Raw genomic sequence first — 19,695 nt, forward strand, 5'->3', positions numbered from 1 at the left:
ACAGGGAGCAGACAGGGGTCTTAGAAGTGGGCCTTTGCTGAGAGGGCCGGCTGAAGCCTGCCGGTCCCTGATTGGATGGAGGAAAACACTCAGCAACCAATGGGAATGCAGCACAGGGAGTGGTGGTTCAGCACAGCCTGACTATACAACAAAGAAAACCACGGTGGCCATCTTGGAAGGGCCAAAAAACTGTCAAATAAGCAGGCAATAGTGGGAAAAAACGTGTGCTTTCAAAATAGCAAGGCAGCTCCAGGTATTAAAAAGCTCAAAAAATGGCAGCACGATGAAAATGCCAAGTAAAACAGTCCTTTCCAACAATGTTATGCAAATTTAGTTATTTTTCTTTTTTCTTCTCTTTTTTTCCAATTTTTCGATTTTTCAGGTTCAATAATTCCCTTGGAGGTGCAGTAATGCACAGAAAGTGCACCTACCTAATGGGATGGTCAGCAGCCAGGCACAAACTCCACATGTGCAGGAGAACAACAGATGGCCAGGAGGGTGGAAACAGGACCTCACTCTCAGGTATAATGCAGGAGGATCACATGGGAGGAACTCAGGTCAGTATAAATGGGAGAACTCTCTGAATAATTTACATAGTGATCCTACAATCCTGATGGCTTACTGTAAAATTGAAGATGTTGATTCTAAAACAACTGAGAACATTATGGACGTCAAGTAAACCGTAGTGAATGGTCTAGTTGTTCTAATGACCCACACCAGAGTGGGACCTTGAAATATTTAAAGGCCCGTAAGGTGCAGGTCAGTAGAAAGCCGTGGAAGAAGCTGCAGCAGGAGGTAGCAGTGGCTGCAGCCGCCACAATGCCATTTGCAAGACGCTGTGTGAGCAAAGTGGCGGAGGTTGGAGGTCCAGGCCAATGTAGAGGATGCGCAGCAGAAAGCAGTGTAAAGACTGCCTGTCCCAGAGGAGAGAGGGCGCATAGAGCTGAAATAAGTGTATGCCTACAATGGTGTAGGCCAGTGGTTGCTGAGGCAAGTGCTGTGTGTGGGCAGAAGCTGAGTCGATTGGGTGTGGGAGGCCAGGACCCAAAGACACATAAGGGCCGTGGGTCACCAATCACAGGGACTGTGGGCCCCACTACAGGTCAGACTGTAACCGTGCCGGTAAAACCGATAGGTAGCCGCTGGACCTGTAGTGAGTTACCGCCGTCTGACTTGCTGAAAAACTGGGGCTTTACAGCCCCGGCAGTTCGTTAAATCAGGCGGCGAAAGTGTAAATCCCCATTCCAATAGGACTCAATGGAAATGGGGATCACTGAAACACCGGCACCCTGTACCAACAGTGGCAGTGTTTCAGTGAAAGCCTGCAGCCGTGTGCCGTTCCCCCCCCCCAAGGCAGACCCGGGAAGGCACACGGCTGCAGACTTGTACTTTGCCGGTCTGGAAACAATGGTGGGAGTAAGCTTACCAACACGGTTGTTTCCAGACTGGCAAAGTTGTAATGAGGGCCAGTGAGTTTAGCAGATGAGGGAAGAAGGGAAGGAGGAAGTGAAAAGGAAAGTCTTGAGGAGCTCAAGACAAAGTGGAAGGGTGTTCCACAAGAGGGAACCAGCAGAAGCAAGAGATCGGCCTCTGGCCTTCTGTTTAGCGAAACGCTTCACACAAAGAGAGTTGTTCCGGAGGAGCGTAGAGGTCTGGAGGGAGAATATTTATTAATGGCAAATTGCAGATAGCGTGGTGCCCGGCCCCAGATAGCCTTATGAACATTGGAAAGAAAAGCAGGGGGAGGAGAAGCCCTTTGCCTGACCAATTAACCAAGAACTGGCAAATCCAACTGTCCAGAAGGGGGAGACATCCTTCTGGACCCGCAAGAGACATTATTTTTACTTGAATATAACTGTTGGGAGACAGAAGTATGTTTGACACGATGCCAGCATCTTGATTTATTGGACATTCTGACATCCCCTTTTAGTTATGAGTTGAGGCAGGGAATCCCACTCTTAGCAGTAGGGATGGCTAGCTTTTCCTTTTTCTCTCACAAGAATAAAAGCTTATAATCAAAACCATGGCACTTTTGTTCTGATCCGTTGCTTCTGCACCTTTACACTCCCGACACAGTTTGTAACACTGCAACCCTTGAGGACTACCCTGGACTATAGCACCCCCCCGCCTCTCATAACAAGGAGACACCAACTCGCCTTTGCAACTATGCAGGTACCCGCGGGCACAGAATTACTTACCCGTATCCAGGGAGCTGCTGCGTAGTCTTTGGCACTTTCCAGAAAAACTGTAGAAAACAAAAGAGAACACTGTTATCATCATTGGGACGTAAAGCCAGTGAAGAAACTGGCACACACATGTTATAAAGGCAACACGAACATAAAACCAGTGAGACAACCGGTGCACACGTGTTACAGAGCAGCAACAACACTGGTGACATAGCAGTCAAGCTAACCCAAAGGAGCCATACTAGAGTTGTTCCTGCAGGTGACTCATTAATTGGTTGAGGAGTTGGCAGACATCACTCCCTACGCCACTGTTCTGATCTTCAGGTAAACACCATAGGGGTGTCTAGGGGGAATAGGGAAGGAGAAAGGGGGGATTCTCTGGAGTTGTGTAGTATATTAGCAGGGTCCTCTTGTTCACAGCCTCATAGGAGGGGTACACTGCAATCTCAGGTGTGAGGGACCCTCAAGAAAGGATAATAATTCACAAATACCCCATTCCCTTCGCTGGACCTTTCAGTTCTGTACATTTATCCAATCCTGGGAGACCTGGTGGAGGAGGTGGTGGGTTCATGGCATCCCGCTGGCTTCACAGGGTAAGGCAAGTGTGAGAACTCATGGCATGCAAGTACCATTACTGTGTAAGCAGAGGAATCGATGATGCCAAACTAGCCTGTTTACCAATCAAACCAGCAATAGTTCACTCTTGAGAGCCTCCCAGAAGGAAATATCATGACTGTGTAAGCAGAGGAATCGATGATGCCAAACCAGCCATCTACCAATGAAACTAGCATGAATTTACCTTCAGAAAGGGTACAATCCCTTTTTAATGTGGTAGGTCAGAATCAGGAGATGGACACGGAGGCGTGATTTTCAAAAGGGTTATTCAACCTTCTGTTTCAATAGCCCAAACCTTTCTCTAACGCTGTGATACCAATCCCTAGTCTACAGAACTGAATGTCAAAGGGGTGCTCATCAGTGCGTCAAGATGGCCAAACATAAAATGAAGTCCTCTATCCAGAAAGCCTATGCTAATTTACGTTTCTCCGTACTGCTCAAAAGAAAATACAAAAAAACGAAGACATGCTTTTGGGAAAGGGATGGCTGCTCACTTGGGATACCCACCCTTGTGTCAATTTACCAAAGGCCATTGCTCATGTTCACAGTCCAAAACCATGTGGTTTCCGTCCTGGTGATCCAACCGTGTCCCTCTGGTTTTCTTTGACTTGTGTATCTCACAATCCTTCCCCCACTATGAGACCTTAATGTGTGCCCTTCCCACAGCCTGGGGTGCTGTCAGCGGTGTCCTTTGCTACTCTTGGGATTGCACTTGATTATTCCTTCTCTCTGTCTCTTTGCCCACTCTGGGCCTCTTGGTTCTTTCACCCACACCAGGCTTTCTTTTGATTTCTCTCTCCACTTTGAGACTTCTTTTCTCCCCACTTTGGGGCTTGTTTCAGTTTCTCTCCACACTCCGGTACGTCTCCGTTTCTTCCCTGCATTCGGGTTCCTTTGGGTTTCTCTCTTCACTCTGGGGCTTTTCTGTTTCTCCCCCACACCTGGGTAACTTTTGTTTTTTCTCCTCACGTTGGGCTTCTCTCTTACATCCTCACAATGGGGTTTCTTTCTCTGGTCTTGCCAGCCATCTCCCATTTCTCAGAAGCTACCACGTACCTGTATTTGATGAGCAGTGCTCCTTGGGAGGGCTATGAAGGCTGACTGCCGCCCATTTTACTGTGGAGCTCCTTGCTTGACCCCTCAACTCGACTCTTTTGCAGGTGCCATCTCCTCCTGTTCTGCCCTGGCCTGCTGTGGTACATCAGTCCCACTCTGGCTGTCACACCCTCTCGGCTCTGGTTTTTCGCCTGCCGGGCCACATTACACTGTACATGTGTGGGCCTCCAAGCATGAGTTCACATCTGGCATTCTGTCTCTCTGAGCATCTCTCTGCCCTAATGTGCACTGCGGTGTAATTAATCTCCACGGGCTTTGGAAAATACACCTTCCTGCCACCAGCCTGCCCCGCAATAGCTGGCATAAGTAGTGTCTCTACTGTGCACATGCTCAAGCTTTTCTTTGTGGTTATCTGATAGTAACGACTAATCAGGGCTTGCAATCGAGAGGAGTTGTGTGCACGTTTACATAGCTCAGGTTCTCAAAATTAGTTAGTAGATACCTGCTAATTTGCATATTTAATGGCAGAAATTCAGAAGGCAAAAGAATCCTTCTACTGGAATAGAATCTCCACCGCCCGAACACCAGCAGGGAACTCCACAAGATCATTTCAGAATACAAGGCCCCGCTTAGTATATAATCAGCTCTACCCCACGCACAAGCACTTTGTGGCGGTCTCTCTGACCATTCCACAACAAAGGTGTAGAAGGAAACTACACCACCAGCTTCAAATTTTCAGTGCTCCCGCCCCACTCCCTGGCACACACGACCAGGCTCAGAGACCCACACTCCACTGGCCTGCTCTTACCTACCTTCTCATCCATTTCCCAACCAGAATTCCGTAAGCTACTGTGGAAATGTCAATTTTATCTGTTAATCAGTTCATAACAATATTGCTTGAAGGAGACATAATCTGCTAGGGGCCAATTACGAACACCATTCAAAAGATTAGGCCTCCTTGCTTTAACACACAAAGCTAAAACATTAGGCCTCATGTTAGAGGTCCCTGCTTAAAACTGCACAATGCATAAAACTTGCTTACGCTCGCTGGAATTCAAGATAAACAGCATGACCTCTCACCGAGATATGCGTGTTGAAAGTACATCAGCTCATCCCAGATGTGAGACAATTCCGCTGACATTAATGATAAATTTACAGTAAACCATTTTATTAATACAACGAGACTGGCAGAAACACTTCCCTTTTTCTGCTGCTTTTAACCTTTGTACACAGTAAACGTTTGCGCTGCTCGCTTTCCTTCCTGATTTTACAAATAGCATTTGCTTTCCGTAACATTGGATGTGATGTATTATGACAAATGACTGCCTTTTTACTCTCTGCATATACTGTTCTGACCCAATTCTGGGAAATCATCACAGAAGTGACGGAGGGGTGATTGATCTGCCACGAGATGTCTAGGCACGTATAGTGTGCGAGTGATGTCTGGTATCTAGCTATATAAACATGGTCATTCTGTTTTAAAAATTGTCAGCAACTGAGGAATGCAATGACTTATTTTTTTTTCTCTGTCGTTGTAATCTTTCTTTGCTCACCCAATATAGTGTTATTGGTAATAAATGCTTGCAATTGAGAAAAACCTCTGTGTCGGGATCTGTATGTATCTGATGTAAACGTGTTTATCCGATTTATATTTCAGACTGGGCAGACTACAAATATATCCATTGTAAATTCCCTGTTTTACAATTTGGCGAACTCTGGTAGTGGGACTTCGGTGACAGACAGATCCAGCTTGGATTTTTTTTCCAGCGGTTGACCAGTGCAGGATTGTCGGTTTGACAAATTCACCGTGGAGGCCTCTGCTCAGAAAGGAGCTCGTGCTATAGCAGCCACAAAACCATCAGACCACATCTTCAACTAACTGCTCAACAGGATGATCCGTTTGTGACCAAAGGTTTTTTTCCGTCTGAACAACCGTCTGAGGACCAGTGCAACGTTTTCTGAGAGGTTCCGACACAGACATGCGTGTGTGCTGGCGTGTGTGCTGGCGAGATAGATGACATCTGAAATCCGGTGAGAATATTTCTAGCTGTTGAATGACTATTTGAGAAATGAAAGTCGTGTCATTTTTTTTTCCTCTTTTCCGTTTTATTTATTTATTTTCTTCTTTTATTTGCATGTAGTATTATAACATGGGGAAATATTACACTTAAGTATGCCCTAGGGGTTATAATCCTTGTGATCATGAGTTAAGTACAGACGTTACGCAAGGTAACAGAGATTAGCGAACAACGCTAGGCGCGCCGATAACAGGTAATTGAGTAATCATGGGAAATGCATGTACAAAAGTGAATTGTTGCGCAAGTAAGTGCTTGAATAAGCTAGAACAACACGTATCGCCACCGTCGATGGGCAGTGCGGGTTGGGAATTGATGGTAAAAAAAAGGGTTAGGCACAGTTTTGTTCTTACGAGAATGGCATAAATATACCTCCAAAGCCAGTGATCCTAACCTGTCTTTTCCGATTTATGGCTCTTTTGATTTAGCCCGAATTGCGTATCTCAGGGAAGCACTACTGGCAGAAGGACATAAAAAGATAAGACCTCTTCAGTGGGAAACTTATAAAATCTGGGAGGATTATGCCAGACAGAAATCTATAAGAGAAGCACGGCTTAAGGATAAAAAGCCACAATCAGAGAGGGATAAAGCAAAAGCATATGAGCTCCAGAAACTAAAGGAAGGATGGGAACAGGATAACAGAGTGTGTTCTGAGCACGGTAGGAGCATATGTATCCAAACCATGTATTGAAGCTTCTGCACCTATGATGCAGACAGATGAAGAGCCTGATCCCTTATTAGAATGCCTTCTCTCGACTAAGAGAGCTCCTCCGCCTCCTTACTCTCGCCCGGAAGGGAGTGGGGAGTCAAAGGAGACCCCTCCTCCACCAAGTACCTCTGGATACCAGACTAGAAGCATAACTACATCCCAGAAGGATGAAGCAAAATGTTTTGCAAATGCTTGGATAGCCAAAAGTACGGAAGGCATTAAAATAGCTAGAGATAATGCACCTCAAGTTGAACAGCCAGTAGCAAATTAAATTGTAAATTACTTCTGCAACAAAGTATGGTCAGCCTATAAATTGATTAATAGGGATGAAGCATATGATCTTCCAGACCACTACAGGGAAATGGATGTGAATAGCCAACAAGGGATAATTTCCATAGAAGACTGTTCAGATATTATAGTGACACTGCTTATGTGGCTTGAAAAAATTCCCTTAAAAAATTCAGTAACGCACCAGAACCCTATGAGAGAAGTACCAGGCTTTGATAGCAGCAACCCCACACATCAGGGTCATGTGCCGTGGAATCGAATCGAATTATTCTATTTTACCAAGGATTTTCCAGATATTAGACAGAATCCAGAGCAATGGTATAGTCAAACTAACCGAGTGCTAAAGAGTGGACCTCTCACAATAAATGACATTGATCAGTTGTTCTCATGTATATTACCCCCAGATATTTGGAGACAATGTAGAAAACGGGATAGTGAAGAACCTCCCATTAAATGGACTGATTTAGAGGATGAAAAAGTGACCAAATACAGGGATGGGCAGGGTTCTTTACACAAGACTATCCTAGCCTTGCCAGAATACATAATGAGAAGGATAGAACAGATAGTACCCCGAAAACAGATGAACTGGGATAAGTTAACTCATTGCAAACAGAATGAAGGAGAATCAGTTGAAAATTATTTAACCAGGAAAGAGCAGGCTTTTAGCTCTTTTAGCGGAATGGATTTAAGTACGACCGAAGGACAAAAGGGATTTTGCCCGCACTTTGTAGAAGGGCTCCTTTCTTATCTTAAGAATGATATTCAAACGTATGAATCTACATGGCCAACCAAGAATGCTGCTCAAATATTGACCAGGGCCAGAGATTATGCATATAGACACAATAAAGAAAAGACTGAGAAAGATAGAAAGCTTAATAGTTTAAAAACTAGAGTATTAATGCTAAAGGCATTTCCAGCAAGAGGAAGGGGACAGATGCAGACAGCAAGAGGTATGTTGAGAGGAAGACAGGGAGGAAGTGCTCCCCCATCCAATGGAAGGAGTGGTATTGATGAAGGATGTCACTATTGTAAATCGAGTAATCATTGGATTAGGGAATGCCCTCTAAGACCAAGGGGGAGAGGGAGATCAGTGGGACGTGGTTTTTCAAGAGGACAGATGAGACAAGGTAACAGTGAAGAGGTAAAAACTATCCAAGAGCAGCAGAATTATTTTGATCCTAGACAAGGCCAACAGTATTCAGCAAGAGATTACTATGAAGATGACACACATTCAGATGATTATGTAGAATAGGGATGCCCAAGAGAGGGAAAAGGGAGAGTGGAAATACAAGTGGACCCCGAGGGACCCTATGTTGAATTAGCACTTAAAAATGCAAAGCCAGGAAAATTGAAGTTCTTACTTGACACCGGGGCTACCCATACATCCATCTCCCATAAATTGGTACCTACTGCACCCCTCTCTGGGAAAGTAAATACATCAGTAGGGTTTTCAAATACCCCTATTCATAGCCCCATTGCAGAGCCTATCCAGTTCTCTATAGGACCTATTTCATGTCTTGCTCCTGTTGTGCTTACTAACAAATGTGCATTGAATCTATTGGGAATGGATCTGCTTAAGAAATTGCATGCTACAATTTATTGTACCCCTTATGGTGTCTATCTCACTTGCATGTCTGATTACTTACAAAAAGGCTGTGCTTACAATGCTATTACCACAGAGGTACTTCCTGATGAATTACTAACTGTTGATGAGAGGGTATGGCTAAAGGTAAAAATGATGTAGGGTGTCTCCAGATAGCACCTGTTCGCATTACATTAAAGGATAATGTTCTTTACCCAAGAATACCCCAGTACAAAATAACACAACAAGCACTAGAAGGAATCCGTCCAGTCATACAAGATTTCTTAGCTAAAGGCATTGTCAAACAAATTGCAGGCAGCCCCTGTAACAGCCCCATACTTCCCATTCGGAAGAAGGTTAGCGAGAATGCAACACCTGAATGGCGATTAGTTATTGATTTGCGCCGTATTAACAAGATAGTACTACCTCAATTTCCAGTTGTACCAGACATGGTTTCTCTTTTTACCATGATCCCACCTGCTGCCCAGTATTTTACAGTAATAGACCTTAAGAACGCATTTTTTAGCGTTCCAATCCATGAGGATAGACCAGGATTTGTTTGCTTTTAATATTGAAGGAAGGTCTTATACATTCTCTAGAGCTCCACAAGGTTATACAGAGAGTCCAAGTATTTACAGTCAAGTTTTAAAAGCACAGCTAGATTGTTTTTCACTTCCTGATGGCACAGTCCTCTTACAGTATGTAGATGATTTGCTTATAGCTGCTGAAACCAAAGAACAATGCATAAACTGTACAGTCCAATTATTGAATTTCTTAGCACCATTGGGTCACAAAGCCTCTCAGAGTAAGTTACAGTTTTGCCAAAAACAAGTTACTTATTTGGGTCATCTCCTATCAAAGGGAGAAAGGAGATTACATCCACAGAGAATACAAGCTGTGTTCAATACAGTAGCTCCAACCACACAGCAAGAAGTGAGAGGATTTTTGGGAATGGTGTCGTTTTGCCGCCAATGGATTCCCAATTTTTCTCTCTTAGCAAAACCCTTACTTAATCTCACTACCAAAGAGACACCAACTCCAATGCCATGGTTACCAGAACACCAAGCGAGCTTTGATATGCTAAAACAGGCTTTATGCGACTCACCTGCATTAGGGAACCCTAATTATGCTAAGTGTTTTTCTTTGTGCATGAAAGATCTGGATGTTCGTTATCTGTATTAACTCAACTCCATGGAGATAAAAACAGGCCTTGTGCCTATTTTTCTTCAACCTTGGACACCGTGGCTAGGGGTTTACCTAGATGCCTAAGGGCAATTGCAGGTGCTGCACATTCTGTGAAACAATCTGAAAGAATCGTGCAAGGACATCAACTGCTAGTGATGGTGCCTCATGCTATTGATATACTGATGAACAAAACACAAACTCAGCATATGACTAATGCTAGGCTGACCAGATATGAACTGATTTTACTTGCACCACACATAACGATAAAAAGGTGTCATTCTCTGAACCCAGCCACAATGCTACCCCTCCCTTCTGATGACCTCACTGTATTGCATGACTGTATCCTAACAACAGATGAGGAGACAAAGGGAAGGGTAGATTTAAATGATATACCTTTAAGTGAACCTGATGGAACCCTATACGTGGATGGCTCATGTTTTAAATTGCCATGTGGTAACTCCACAGCTGCCTATGCTATTACTACATTGAAAACAGTGGTTGAAAGTTGCAAAATTCCACAGCACTCTGCCCAAGCAGCAGAAATCATTGCATTAACTCGGGCATGTGAGCTCAGTCTCGATTTAAGAGTGAATATATACACTGACAGCCAGTACGCCTTCGGTGTGGCACATAATTTTGGAAAATTATGGGCTGAGAGAGGTTTTCTTACTTCTCATGGTACCAAAATCCAGCATGGAATGCTGATCACAAGATTGTTGAATTCACTAGTAGCGCCTAGAAAGCTAGCAATTATTAAATGCAGCGCTCATAAGAAAGTGACAAATGATGTGGGAAAAGGTAATGCATTCGCTGATAGGACAGCTAAACTGACTGGCCAAGCACCTGCCACTTTAACCTACGTATCAGTAAATGCACCAGTAAATATTGAATTTGATAATTCTCTTGAATGTGTCAGACAAATACAAGCAGACGCATCCAAAGAGGAACTTGAGTAATGGAACAGTGAAGCTACCCTTGATGATGGTCGTTATGAATACCAATCTAATAGGAGATTATGGATGTTACCAGACAAATATGTGTCTATGATGGTCACAATGGCACATGGACACTCCCATATATGTGCAGATGCAATTGTAGCCTTACTAGGAGAAGTATGGTATAACACAAACATTCGGAAAACAGCTGTAGCTAAATGCAGAAATTGCATTACCTGCTTAACACACAACATAGGAAAGGGTACACCTGTCCCTAGAGGTCCTTTCAGACCCCCAGAGTTACCATGTGAATGCCTTCAAATGGATTTCATAGAAATGCCTCTATGTCAGAGATTTAAATATGTACTAGTTGTAGTATGTATGTTCAGTAAATGGACAGAAGCATTCCCTATGGTGGATAATACTGCCTTAAGCACTGCAAAGGCTTTGGTAAAAGAGTATTTTCCAAGATACGGACTGCCCCATACAATTTGGAGTGACAATGGTGTTCACTTTGTTAATAAGACAATGAACCTAGTGTGTCAGGCTTTGGGAATATGACAAAATTTCCATTCCATTTTTCATCCGGCCGCAGCTGGTTTATGTGAACGTTTCAATTCTACCCTGAAGAGCAAATTGGCAAAAATCTGTGCCAGTAGCCCCCTCAAGTGGGTAGATGCTTTGGCCTTGGCCTTAATGTCCATACGTACTGTCCCACATTCAGGAGTAGGTTTGTCACCATTTGAAGTTGTGATGGGACGACCAGCAAATATATGGGGAATCCCAAGTCCAAGAAAACTGTCAAATGTCCCTTATCCTTTGTTGAGCGATTACTGTTTGGAGCTTACTAAGAGGTTATCTATTATTCATAAACAGGTGAAAAACTTTTTGCCAAAGCCTCTTGAAGGATCCGGCCACTCCATACAGCCTGGCGAATGGATTTTTACCAAGAACTTTCAGCGATCATCCAGTCTACAACCATGGTGGAAGGGCCCAGTTCAGGTCCTACTAGCCACCCAGACTGCTGTCAAGTGCGAAGGACATCGTAACTGGATACATGCCAGCCACGTGAAGCGGGCTCCTCCATTTCTGGCTGGGAATACGTCTACAGAGTTACCATGGGAAGAATCTGTGCCGCAAGGGACTGATAATTCCCAAAGACTACCTCCGTGCAACTTTTCCCCAGATATCGTGCCTCCCAAAGACATCACAGGAGTGACAGAGGGACCACGATATAACCTCAGGCCACGAAAACTAAAGTAACTGTGCTGATTGACGCTTGCTTCTTTTCTTGAATTGACTTTGCTGCCTTCTCTGCGGATTGTCCAGGGCGGTGAATACCGACATCTTTAACGAACTGTCTTTGGGGTGAGACATATGAACACTCCTGAAACTCCTATAACCCTTGTCTTGCCTCAGCCTGTTAGAGTATTTCCTTTAAGAAACTCTCTCATAATGCCAAACAGTATCTATGACACACCTACTCCTGAATCCAGACCTTGGTATCGCTCCAAACCCAAGGTTCTGTCATTTCTACTACTGCTGAGTGTTTTCCTATTCAGTTTATTTTTTTTCCTAGACAAATTGCTCAAAACCCCATATTCTGCTAAGCCCATACCTATATCTGTCCCTTCACCGGAAGAATTATATCATGAGGAACAAATAAGAGAGAATGCTTTTATCTCCCTGCTTCATCACACTCATGATATTGTGAAGGATTCTGATTGCTGGATCTGCTTGCAGCTAGCTACCTGCCTATGTGGGGGAAGGAATGCCCCTGCTACAGATACCTTTACCTTTTCTGCCTTCCTGCTATGCGCTCTATTTAGTATTCTCACGTATTGAGATAGTGCTTGCCCTCAGAAAATTGTCTTTAGGGTTTAGCACCAAGCGTGGTACTGCTCTGAATCACAAAAGCGCTTACTCTGATTTTGATAAGGATGTCCTTAAACGAGGCCGATGTGATCTGGTAACTATGCCCAATGCTACTTTTCCTTTTTCATCTTATTTTTCACCCTCTCCTGATAATGAACTATATTCTCCTGATAAATTTAGTGTGAACTCCCCCACCACAAACCCGATTGCATTCCTTAAATTAAGAAACCTAGATGTCCGAGGTATTATCTGTATAGAAGCTTCTGGGGCCTATGATATGGGATATAGCCTAGATTGTAACATGACCTACCACATGCCTGACCTTCATCCTTCTATGGATGCCCCTTTGTATGTGGGGGATTCTATTTACTTTATCTGTGGTAGTAATGCGCAGACATGGCTTCCCAAGGGCTGGTCAGGACGTTGCCATCTAGGATTTGTATTACCTGCCATATCTGTTAAACGCAACAAAGATGTTCCATAACCTGTCATTAAGCCCTTACCACGCTCCAGAAGGGGTGTGGTGAACCAAGGAGATACTGCAGCAGACATAGCCGGTGACTTTATGAAAGCTTTTGTTCCCTGGTTTGGCCCCGCTATTAACTCCCGTGATATTAGGAGGTTAGCTAGACTCTTGGAGGCCACAATCGCTGAGACAGCAGATGCTTTCGAAAACATAACTATTGAAATGCAAACTATTAGGCTAGTGGCCCTTCAGCCAGGATGGTGCTAGACATGATCCTGGCTGAGAGCGGCGGAACGTGCAAAATTATAGGGTATAGCTGCTGTTCCTATGTATACAATGCTTCCACCTCTGTGCGTGAGTCCATAAAAAGGCTCTGTGGGATTGGCTGCCAGGTTCACGTAGAAACTGGATCATGGCACATTTTACATTCCATTTGGGGTTTCTTTAGCCTATGGGGTTGGAAGACAGGAATGGTACTGCTTACAGGGATACTAATAATCCTGGGATGCTGCCTTTTTGTTAATTGCTTACCTGCTTGCTGCCAATATCTAGCCTAAATTGTGTCCCCCACGACCATTCCCTGGTGCCAGAGGAGTTGCACTGATGATGCAGGATGTCGCTATACAGGAACTAATGCAAATTGAGATTACTGAAATAGACATAGGAAGACTTGCTTTGCCCCCTCGGCCTTCACCTTGCACCTCTTTACCTCTTGATCCCTTTTCTAGTGATGCCACTGAGTATGTTTCACAGACAGCTGTCCAGGATGAGGAGATATATGAGGCGGTTCTGTAACTTTAGTGTAGCAATATTGTTGAGCTGATTAACAGAAGGGCCATCTGTGGAAATGTCAATTTTATCTGTTAATCAGTTCAGAACAATATTGCTTGAAGGAGACATAATCTGCTAGGGGCCAATTACAAACATCATTCAAAGGATTAGGCCTCCTTGCTTTAACACACAAAGCTAAAACATTAGGCCTCATGTTAGAGGTCCCTGCTTAAAACTGCACAATGCATAAAACTTGCTTACGCTTGCTGGAATTCAAGATAAACAGCATGACCTCTCACCGAGATATGCGTGTTGAAAGTACATCAGCTCATCCCAGATGTGAGAAAATTCCACTGACATTAATGATAAATTTACAGTAAACCATTTTATTAATACAACGAGACTGGCAGAAACACTTCCCTTTTTCTGCTGCTTTTAACCTTTGTACACAGTAAACGTTTGCGCTGCTCGCTTTCCTTCCTGATTTTACAAATAGCATTTGCTTTCCGTAACATTGGATGTGATGTATTATGACAAATGACTGCCTTTTTACTCTCTGCATATACTGTTCTGACCCAATTCTGGGAAATCATCACAGAAGTGACGGAGGGGTGATTGATCTGCCACGAGATGTCTAGGCACATATAGTGTGGGAGTGATGTCTGGTATCTAGCTATATAAACATGATCATTCTGTTTTAAAAATTGTCAGCAACTGAGGAATGCAATGACTTATTTTTTTTCTCCGTCGTTGTAATCTTTCTTTGCTCACCCACTATAGTGTTATTTGTAAAAAATGCTTGCAATTGAGAAAAACCTCTGTGTCGGGATCTGTATGTATCTGATGTAAACGTGTTTATCCGATTTATATTTCAGACTGGGCAGACTACAAATATATCCATTGTAAATTCCCTGTTTTACACTACGAGCCAGCAGCTGCCCCTCAGGGTCCCCTGAACTCCTGCCCACCTTCTCTCCTTAAAGATATCCTCTCCTTAACCTGTGCCGACAGACCTGCAAGATCTATCATTAACACATCTCTCACTTCAGGCAGGTGCCCTGTGGCTTTAAAGACATCCCATGTGAATTGAGGATATCACAGGAGCAACGTGTTGGTCTCGGAAGCAGGTCCATGCAAAGCAACAGAGGTTCGAATCCGGCTTGGAAACCAAACTCTGGTACGGTATTAGGTGCATTATAAAAAAACAATTAAATAAATAAATATCAAACCCCTGCTCAAAAGACCCTCCATTGACACCCTTCTACCAGCCAACTACAGACCTAACTCAAACAACCGCGTCTTAGCCGGACATATTGACCAAACAGCTTACTCCCAGCTGTGCCTCTTCACTGAATCCAACCTCGTCCTCGATCCGGCCCAGTCCGGCTTCAGACCCCTACAAGGTAATGAATCATCCCTAGTCTCCATCTGGGATGATCTCAAAAGAACCTTAGACTCGGAAGGCTGTGCCACTCTCATCCGTCTCGACTTCTCTACAGCTTTCAACACCATTGACCACTGCACTCTGACGGACATGTTCCACTGACTTAGCATCAGTGACACAGCATTGTAGTGGATAACATACTTCCTCTCCAACAGATCGCAAATTAAATATATGCCTCTCTTCTCCTCTACTCCTATCCTGTCTCCAACAGAGTGCCACAGGCCACCTCTCTATCATCCCTGCACTTCAAACCAACAGAGTGCCACAGGGCACCTCTATATCACCCCTGCACTTCAAACCAACAGAGTACCACAGGGCGCCTCTCTATCACCCCTGCACTTCAAACCAACAGAGTACCACAGGGCGCCTCTCTATCACACCTGCACTTCAAACCAACAGAGTGCCACAGGGCGCCTCTCTATCACCCCTGCACTTCAAACCAACAGAGTACCACAGGGCGCCTCTCTATCACCCCTGCACTTCAAACCAACAGAGTACCACAGGGTGCCTCTCTATCACCCCTGCACTTCAAACCAATAGAGTACCACAGGGCGCCTCTCTATCACCCCTGCACTTCAAACCAACAGAGTACCACAGGGCGCCTCTCTATCACCCCTGCACTTCAACCTCTACCTGCGTCCCCTGCACACTTTTATCCATTCACACGGCCCATCTTGCTACAATTACGCAGATGAGAACCAAATCATCTTCATTTTCCCAAAGGAAGCTTCCAACCCCTTCTCCGGACCTTGCCTCTTGCCTCGCAGATATTGACCCCTGGATGACGACCAACCACCTCCTTCTCTATCGTGGAAAAACTGAAATCATGATCTGTAGGAAGACTTCCCTCTTCTCCAACCCACCCCTTGGCCGTCCTCCCGAGGCCATCCCCGTCCTGCCTCCAACACAGTAAAGAACCTTGAATGCACCATGGACAAGAATCTGACTATCACATCCCATCACCTCTGTGTTGAAATCATGCAATCTACACCTATGCGTTCCCTGAGGCATCTTCCCATACTGCAGCTACTCTCACAGAGTTGCCGCTATCACAAACATTGTCCTCTCTCACCTAGACTATGCCAACTCCCTACACATGGGAACCCTTGTATCTCAACTCAGAAAACTCTGAGTGCAAAACACTGCAGCCAGCCTCCTCTTGGCCTGGCAGGGGCATTGAGGAGTCACACGAGGAGACCCCAAGAAAGTGCTGAGCATGCACTGAAAGGATTGCCATAGACCTGCACGACTGGAACGGCACTCAGTCAACGAAACAAGTAATCATTCATGACTCACAGGTACGTATTACACCCCATCTCAATGGAAGATAGTGTGTATCCTCCACGGCACGGCCACCCACCCACAAACACCTGCAATCAGCTGCTACTCAATCTCATATAGCACATCACCTCTGTCACTAGAATGCAGCGTCACTCGATCTAACTGGGAACAGTATCAGTCTTGAACCGCATGCTCTCCAGATACCCTTCAGAGCACCCTTGGGTCACTAGCAGGTACTTAGCCACCCCTACCTACCTTTGTACTTGCTAAAATGCACAAGTGCATTCTAATTTACTCCAACTGATCTCTCATAACTCAGACCTTGGTCCTCCAAGGGCGTTCACTTACAGCGCTTTGAGGCCATGGCAATGGCAATAGGCGCTATACAAATGCCTTATTACATCAGGTCACATGAATTGATATCACATTACGTTTGACTCCTGCAGCATCAGAGGAAGTGGGTACTACTGCGGCAAGATACCCTACACTTAATAAATCACAATGAGAATCGCCCAAACAGGCACTTTGTGCCTTACTGCAAGTTTGGTGGTCATTTTATGGTAAATATAGCGAATTACTGACCAACTCGATCACTGTTAGCACCACTTGGTCCCGCAGCTCAATTGGAATTTCTGCAGACTTTCCGCAGGCAGTCATTCTGATGATTATGCAGATTTTTCTCAATAAGCTGTAGATAAATCCACCACCTTACCACCCACCCACCCACCCACTTGTAGTATGGTGTAGCACTAATGTGGCCACAATAGAATTACTGCTGCTTGAATGCAGTTTTTACTGCGCTGCCATAATTTTAATGAGCCCCTTTTATCTGCAATGTAATGTAATACTCGTATTTATCCATATTAACTATGAATATCGTCACCACTGCAAAGATAATCACCCATTATGCAGTATTAGTAATGCAGGACGAGACAGCTCTGGTGTGCCTGTTGTATTGTAAACAAACTTAGGGTGAGGGGAGAGTTGTGGTGCTGCATTCTTATGTGCTTCAAATAACATCAAGGGTACATTTAAACAGTGCCAGATATCATATGCCCAGTTATCAAAGGAGTTCAAAAGCCTCTGGCGTGCAGCCCTGCCTATTGCATTATGCCCAGCAGGATGTGTAGTGCAAGATTCTATTATACCAGCTAGGGCAGCAGTACAGAATCACTATTAGACCTGCTTCCATCCATCATGCCCAGCCAACAGAGCCAGATGCCAATATCAACATTTATCCAAGTGCCCATCCCTCATTTATGCAGCTGTCAAAAGGTCAAAGTTAACTTCCCCCAACTAACCTAGCATAATGAGCTCGTTGGTTGCCTATGTGACCATGAATCTGGATTCTGAGCTTCCAGAGGCACAGAAACTGCTCTCCTGAACAACCGTAAAGAAGTGCTTGCATCTCTGCACTCTTGGTCTCATTCTACTCGGTCTCTCAACCACTCCTCATAAAATGGCCCCATGATACCCTTGGTAACTCAGAGCGGGCACTGGACTGGCTGACCTCCTTCCTCACTCACCGTCCCTCTCTGGTTATCCTGTGTTCTTTCTCCTCTCCCACCTCTATCTACACTTGTGGCGTTCCCCAGGGCTCTAACCTTTCACCATGGCTCTTTAACATCTATCACACCCTGCTTGCTGCAAGTGTTATGCAGATGACACCCAACTCTTCTTCAAACATCCCTCTAAACCTCTTCCTACTTCTTCTACAAACGGCCACCTCACCCACGCCCCATCACCCTTAAACCATCACAGCTTCATCAAGCAACGTTGGTTTAATTAAAGCTGCCCTGATTAACGCAAGATCCCTAGCTGCGCACGCTCTGGACATTGCTAATCTTATCAAAACTCAGGAACTCGACTTCATCGCCATCTCCGAGACCTGGCTGCACGCGGCTTCCGGCCCGGCACTCTCATTGGCCATCCCCACTGATTACTCCATCATCAGATGTGATCGCACCTCGAGAGGTGGAGGAATTGCTTTCATCGCTAGAAACTCATTAGGACTTAGAACCATCCCAAACACTAAGGTGAAAACTACAGAGTTACTCTCTGTCAAGCTCGGACTCTCAGCTAACCAAACGGCTACCATCCACCAAATATACAGACCCCCTGGTCCACCTTTGTGGATGATATCTCTACGTTAGTACTCAACAATGCTAAATCCAACTCCCAAACCATCATTCTTGGCAACCTCAATCTAGGACACCAAGACCCTAATGATCGTGCGGCCCTCGACCTAGCTAATACCTTAACAGATCTAGGTTTCACTCACCACATACAGGAACCCACCCACATTAAAGGGTGATCCCTTGACTGGCTTAGTGACACCAATTGCAATATAAGCAACGCCCCTTGCTTGTGGTCTGACCACCATGTCATCACTTTCAGCATCGAAGCAGCCCCACCACCCAGGCCTTTGGTCGCCCCAGCCACCCTCACTAGAAATAAGAAGAACATTACGACAGAAAAACTACTCCCCCCTTATCCTTCCCACACTAAATAACGCTCCTGACACTTGCTCAGACCCCACCACCTAGCCGACATGTATAACCAGTCACTGCTTGCAGCCATCAACTCTATCTCAACGCTCAAACTGAGGAAAGCCAAACAACGAGCACACCTTAACTCGTGGTTTACTCCCCAGCTTAGAGTGTTACGCAAAGAGAAACGCACAGCAGAGTCACGCTGGAGAAGTCACCACTCCGACGCCCACAAGGACAGTCTTCTGATAGCCACTCTTAACTATAAAGAAGCTGTACTCCAGGCAAAAAAGATTCTTCTAATAACCGCATCATGACAGCCCAGTCCAATACTAAGGAACTCTTTAATATCCTTAAGGAACTCGAGACACCTGCAGCCCCCCCTGACTCTTGCTCCAAAGACAACACTTGGTGCACCAATATTCAGTCAGCACTCCTGGGTAAAATTGCTACCCTCCAATCTAAAATCAGGGACAAACAGAAATCCCTACAGCTTGACCAACCACCGACCGCACCTACACTTAATACACATTTAACCTATCCGCATAAACCTTTCTCCTTCTCGCCACTCACTACTCTCGAAGTAGAACACATCATAAACAATTTAAAACCTTCCAATTGCCAAGGCGACCCCTGCCCAGCACCTATTATCAAGGAAGCATCTCATGAGCTAGCCCCGTTCATTACAGCATTCATAAATGCTTCTTTCAAGACGGGTATTGTCCCCGACAACCTAAA

At 44.9% G+C, this 19,695-nt stretch overlaps 1 protein-coding gene across 1 annotated transcript in view; it reads right to left on the reverse strand.

The window, feature by feature from the left end:
- Window positions 1-19,695, reverse strand: part of LOC138552353 (zinc finger protein 585A-like) — a 267,443-nt gene that overhangs the window by 192,376 nt on the left and 55,372 nt on the right. The window contains exon 2 of the mRNA XM_069642531.1: window positions 2,199-2,245. The gene's annotated coding sequence lies outside the window, so the exon portion shown is untranslated. The remainder of the gene's footprint in view (window positions 1-2,198; window positions 2,246-19,695) is intronic.

This window comes from Ambystoma mexicanum, chromosome 1q (genome assembly GCF_040938575.1).
Source record: "Ambystoma mexicanum isolate Mex_15411 chromosome 1q, UKY_AmexF1_1, whole genome shotgun sequence".
Classification (NCBI taxonomy): domain Eukaryota; kingdom Metazoa; phylum Chordata; class Amphibia; order Caudata; family Ambystomatidae; genus Ambystoma; species Ambystoma mexicanum.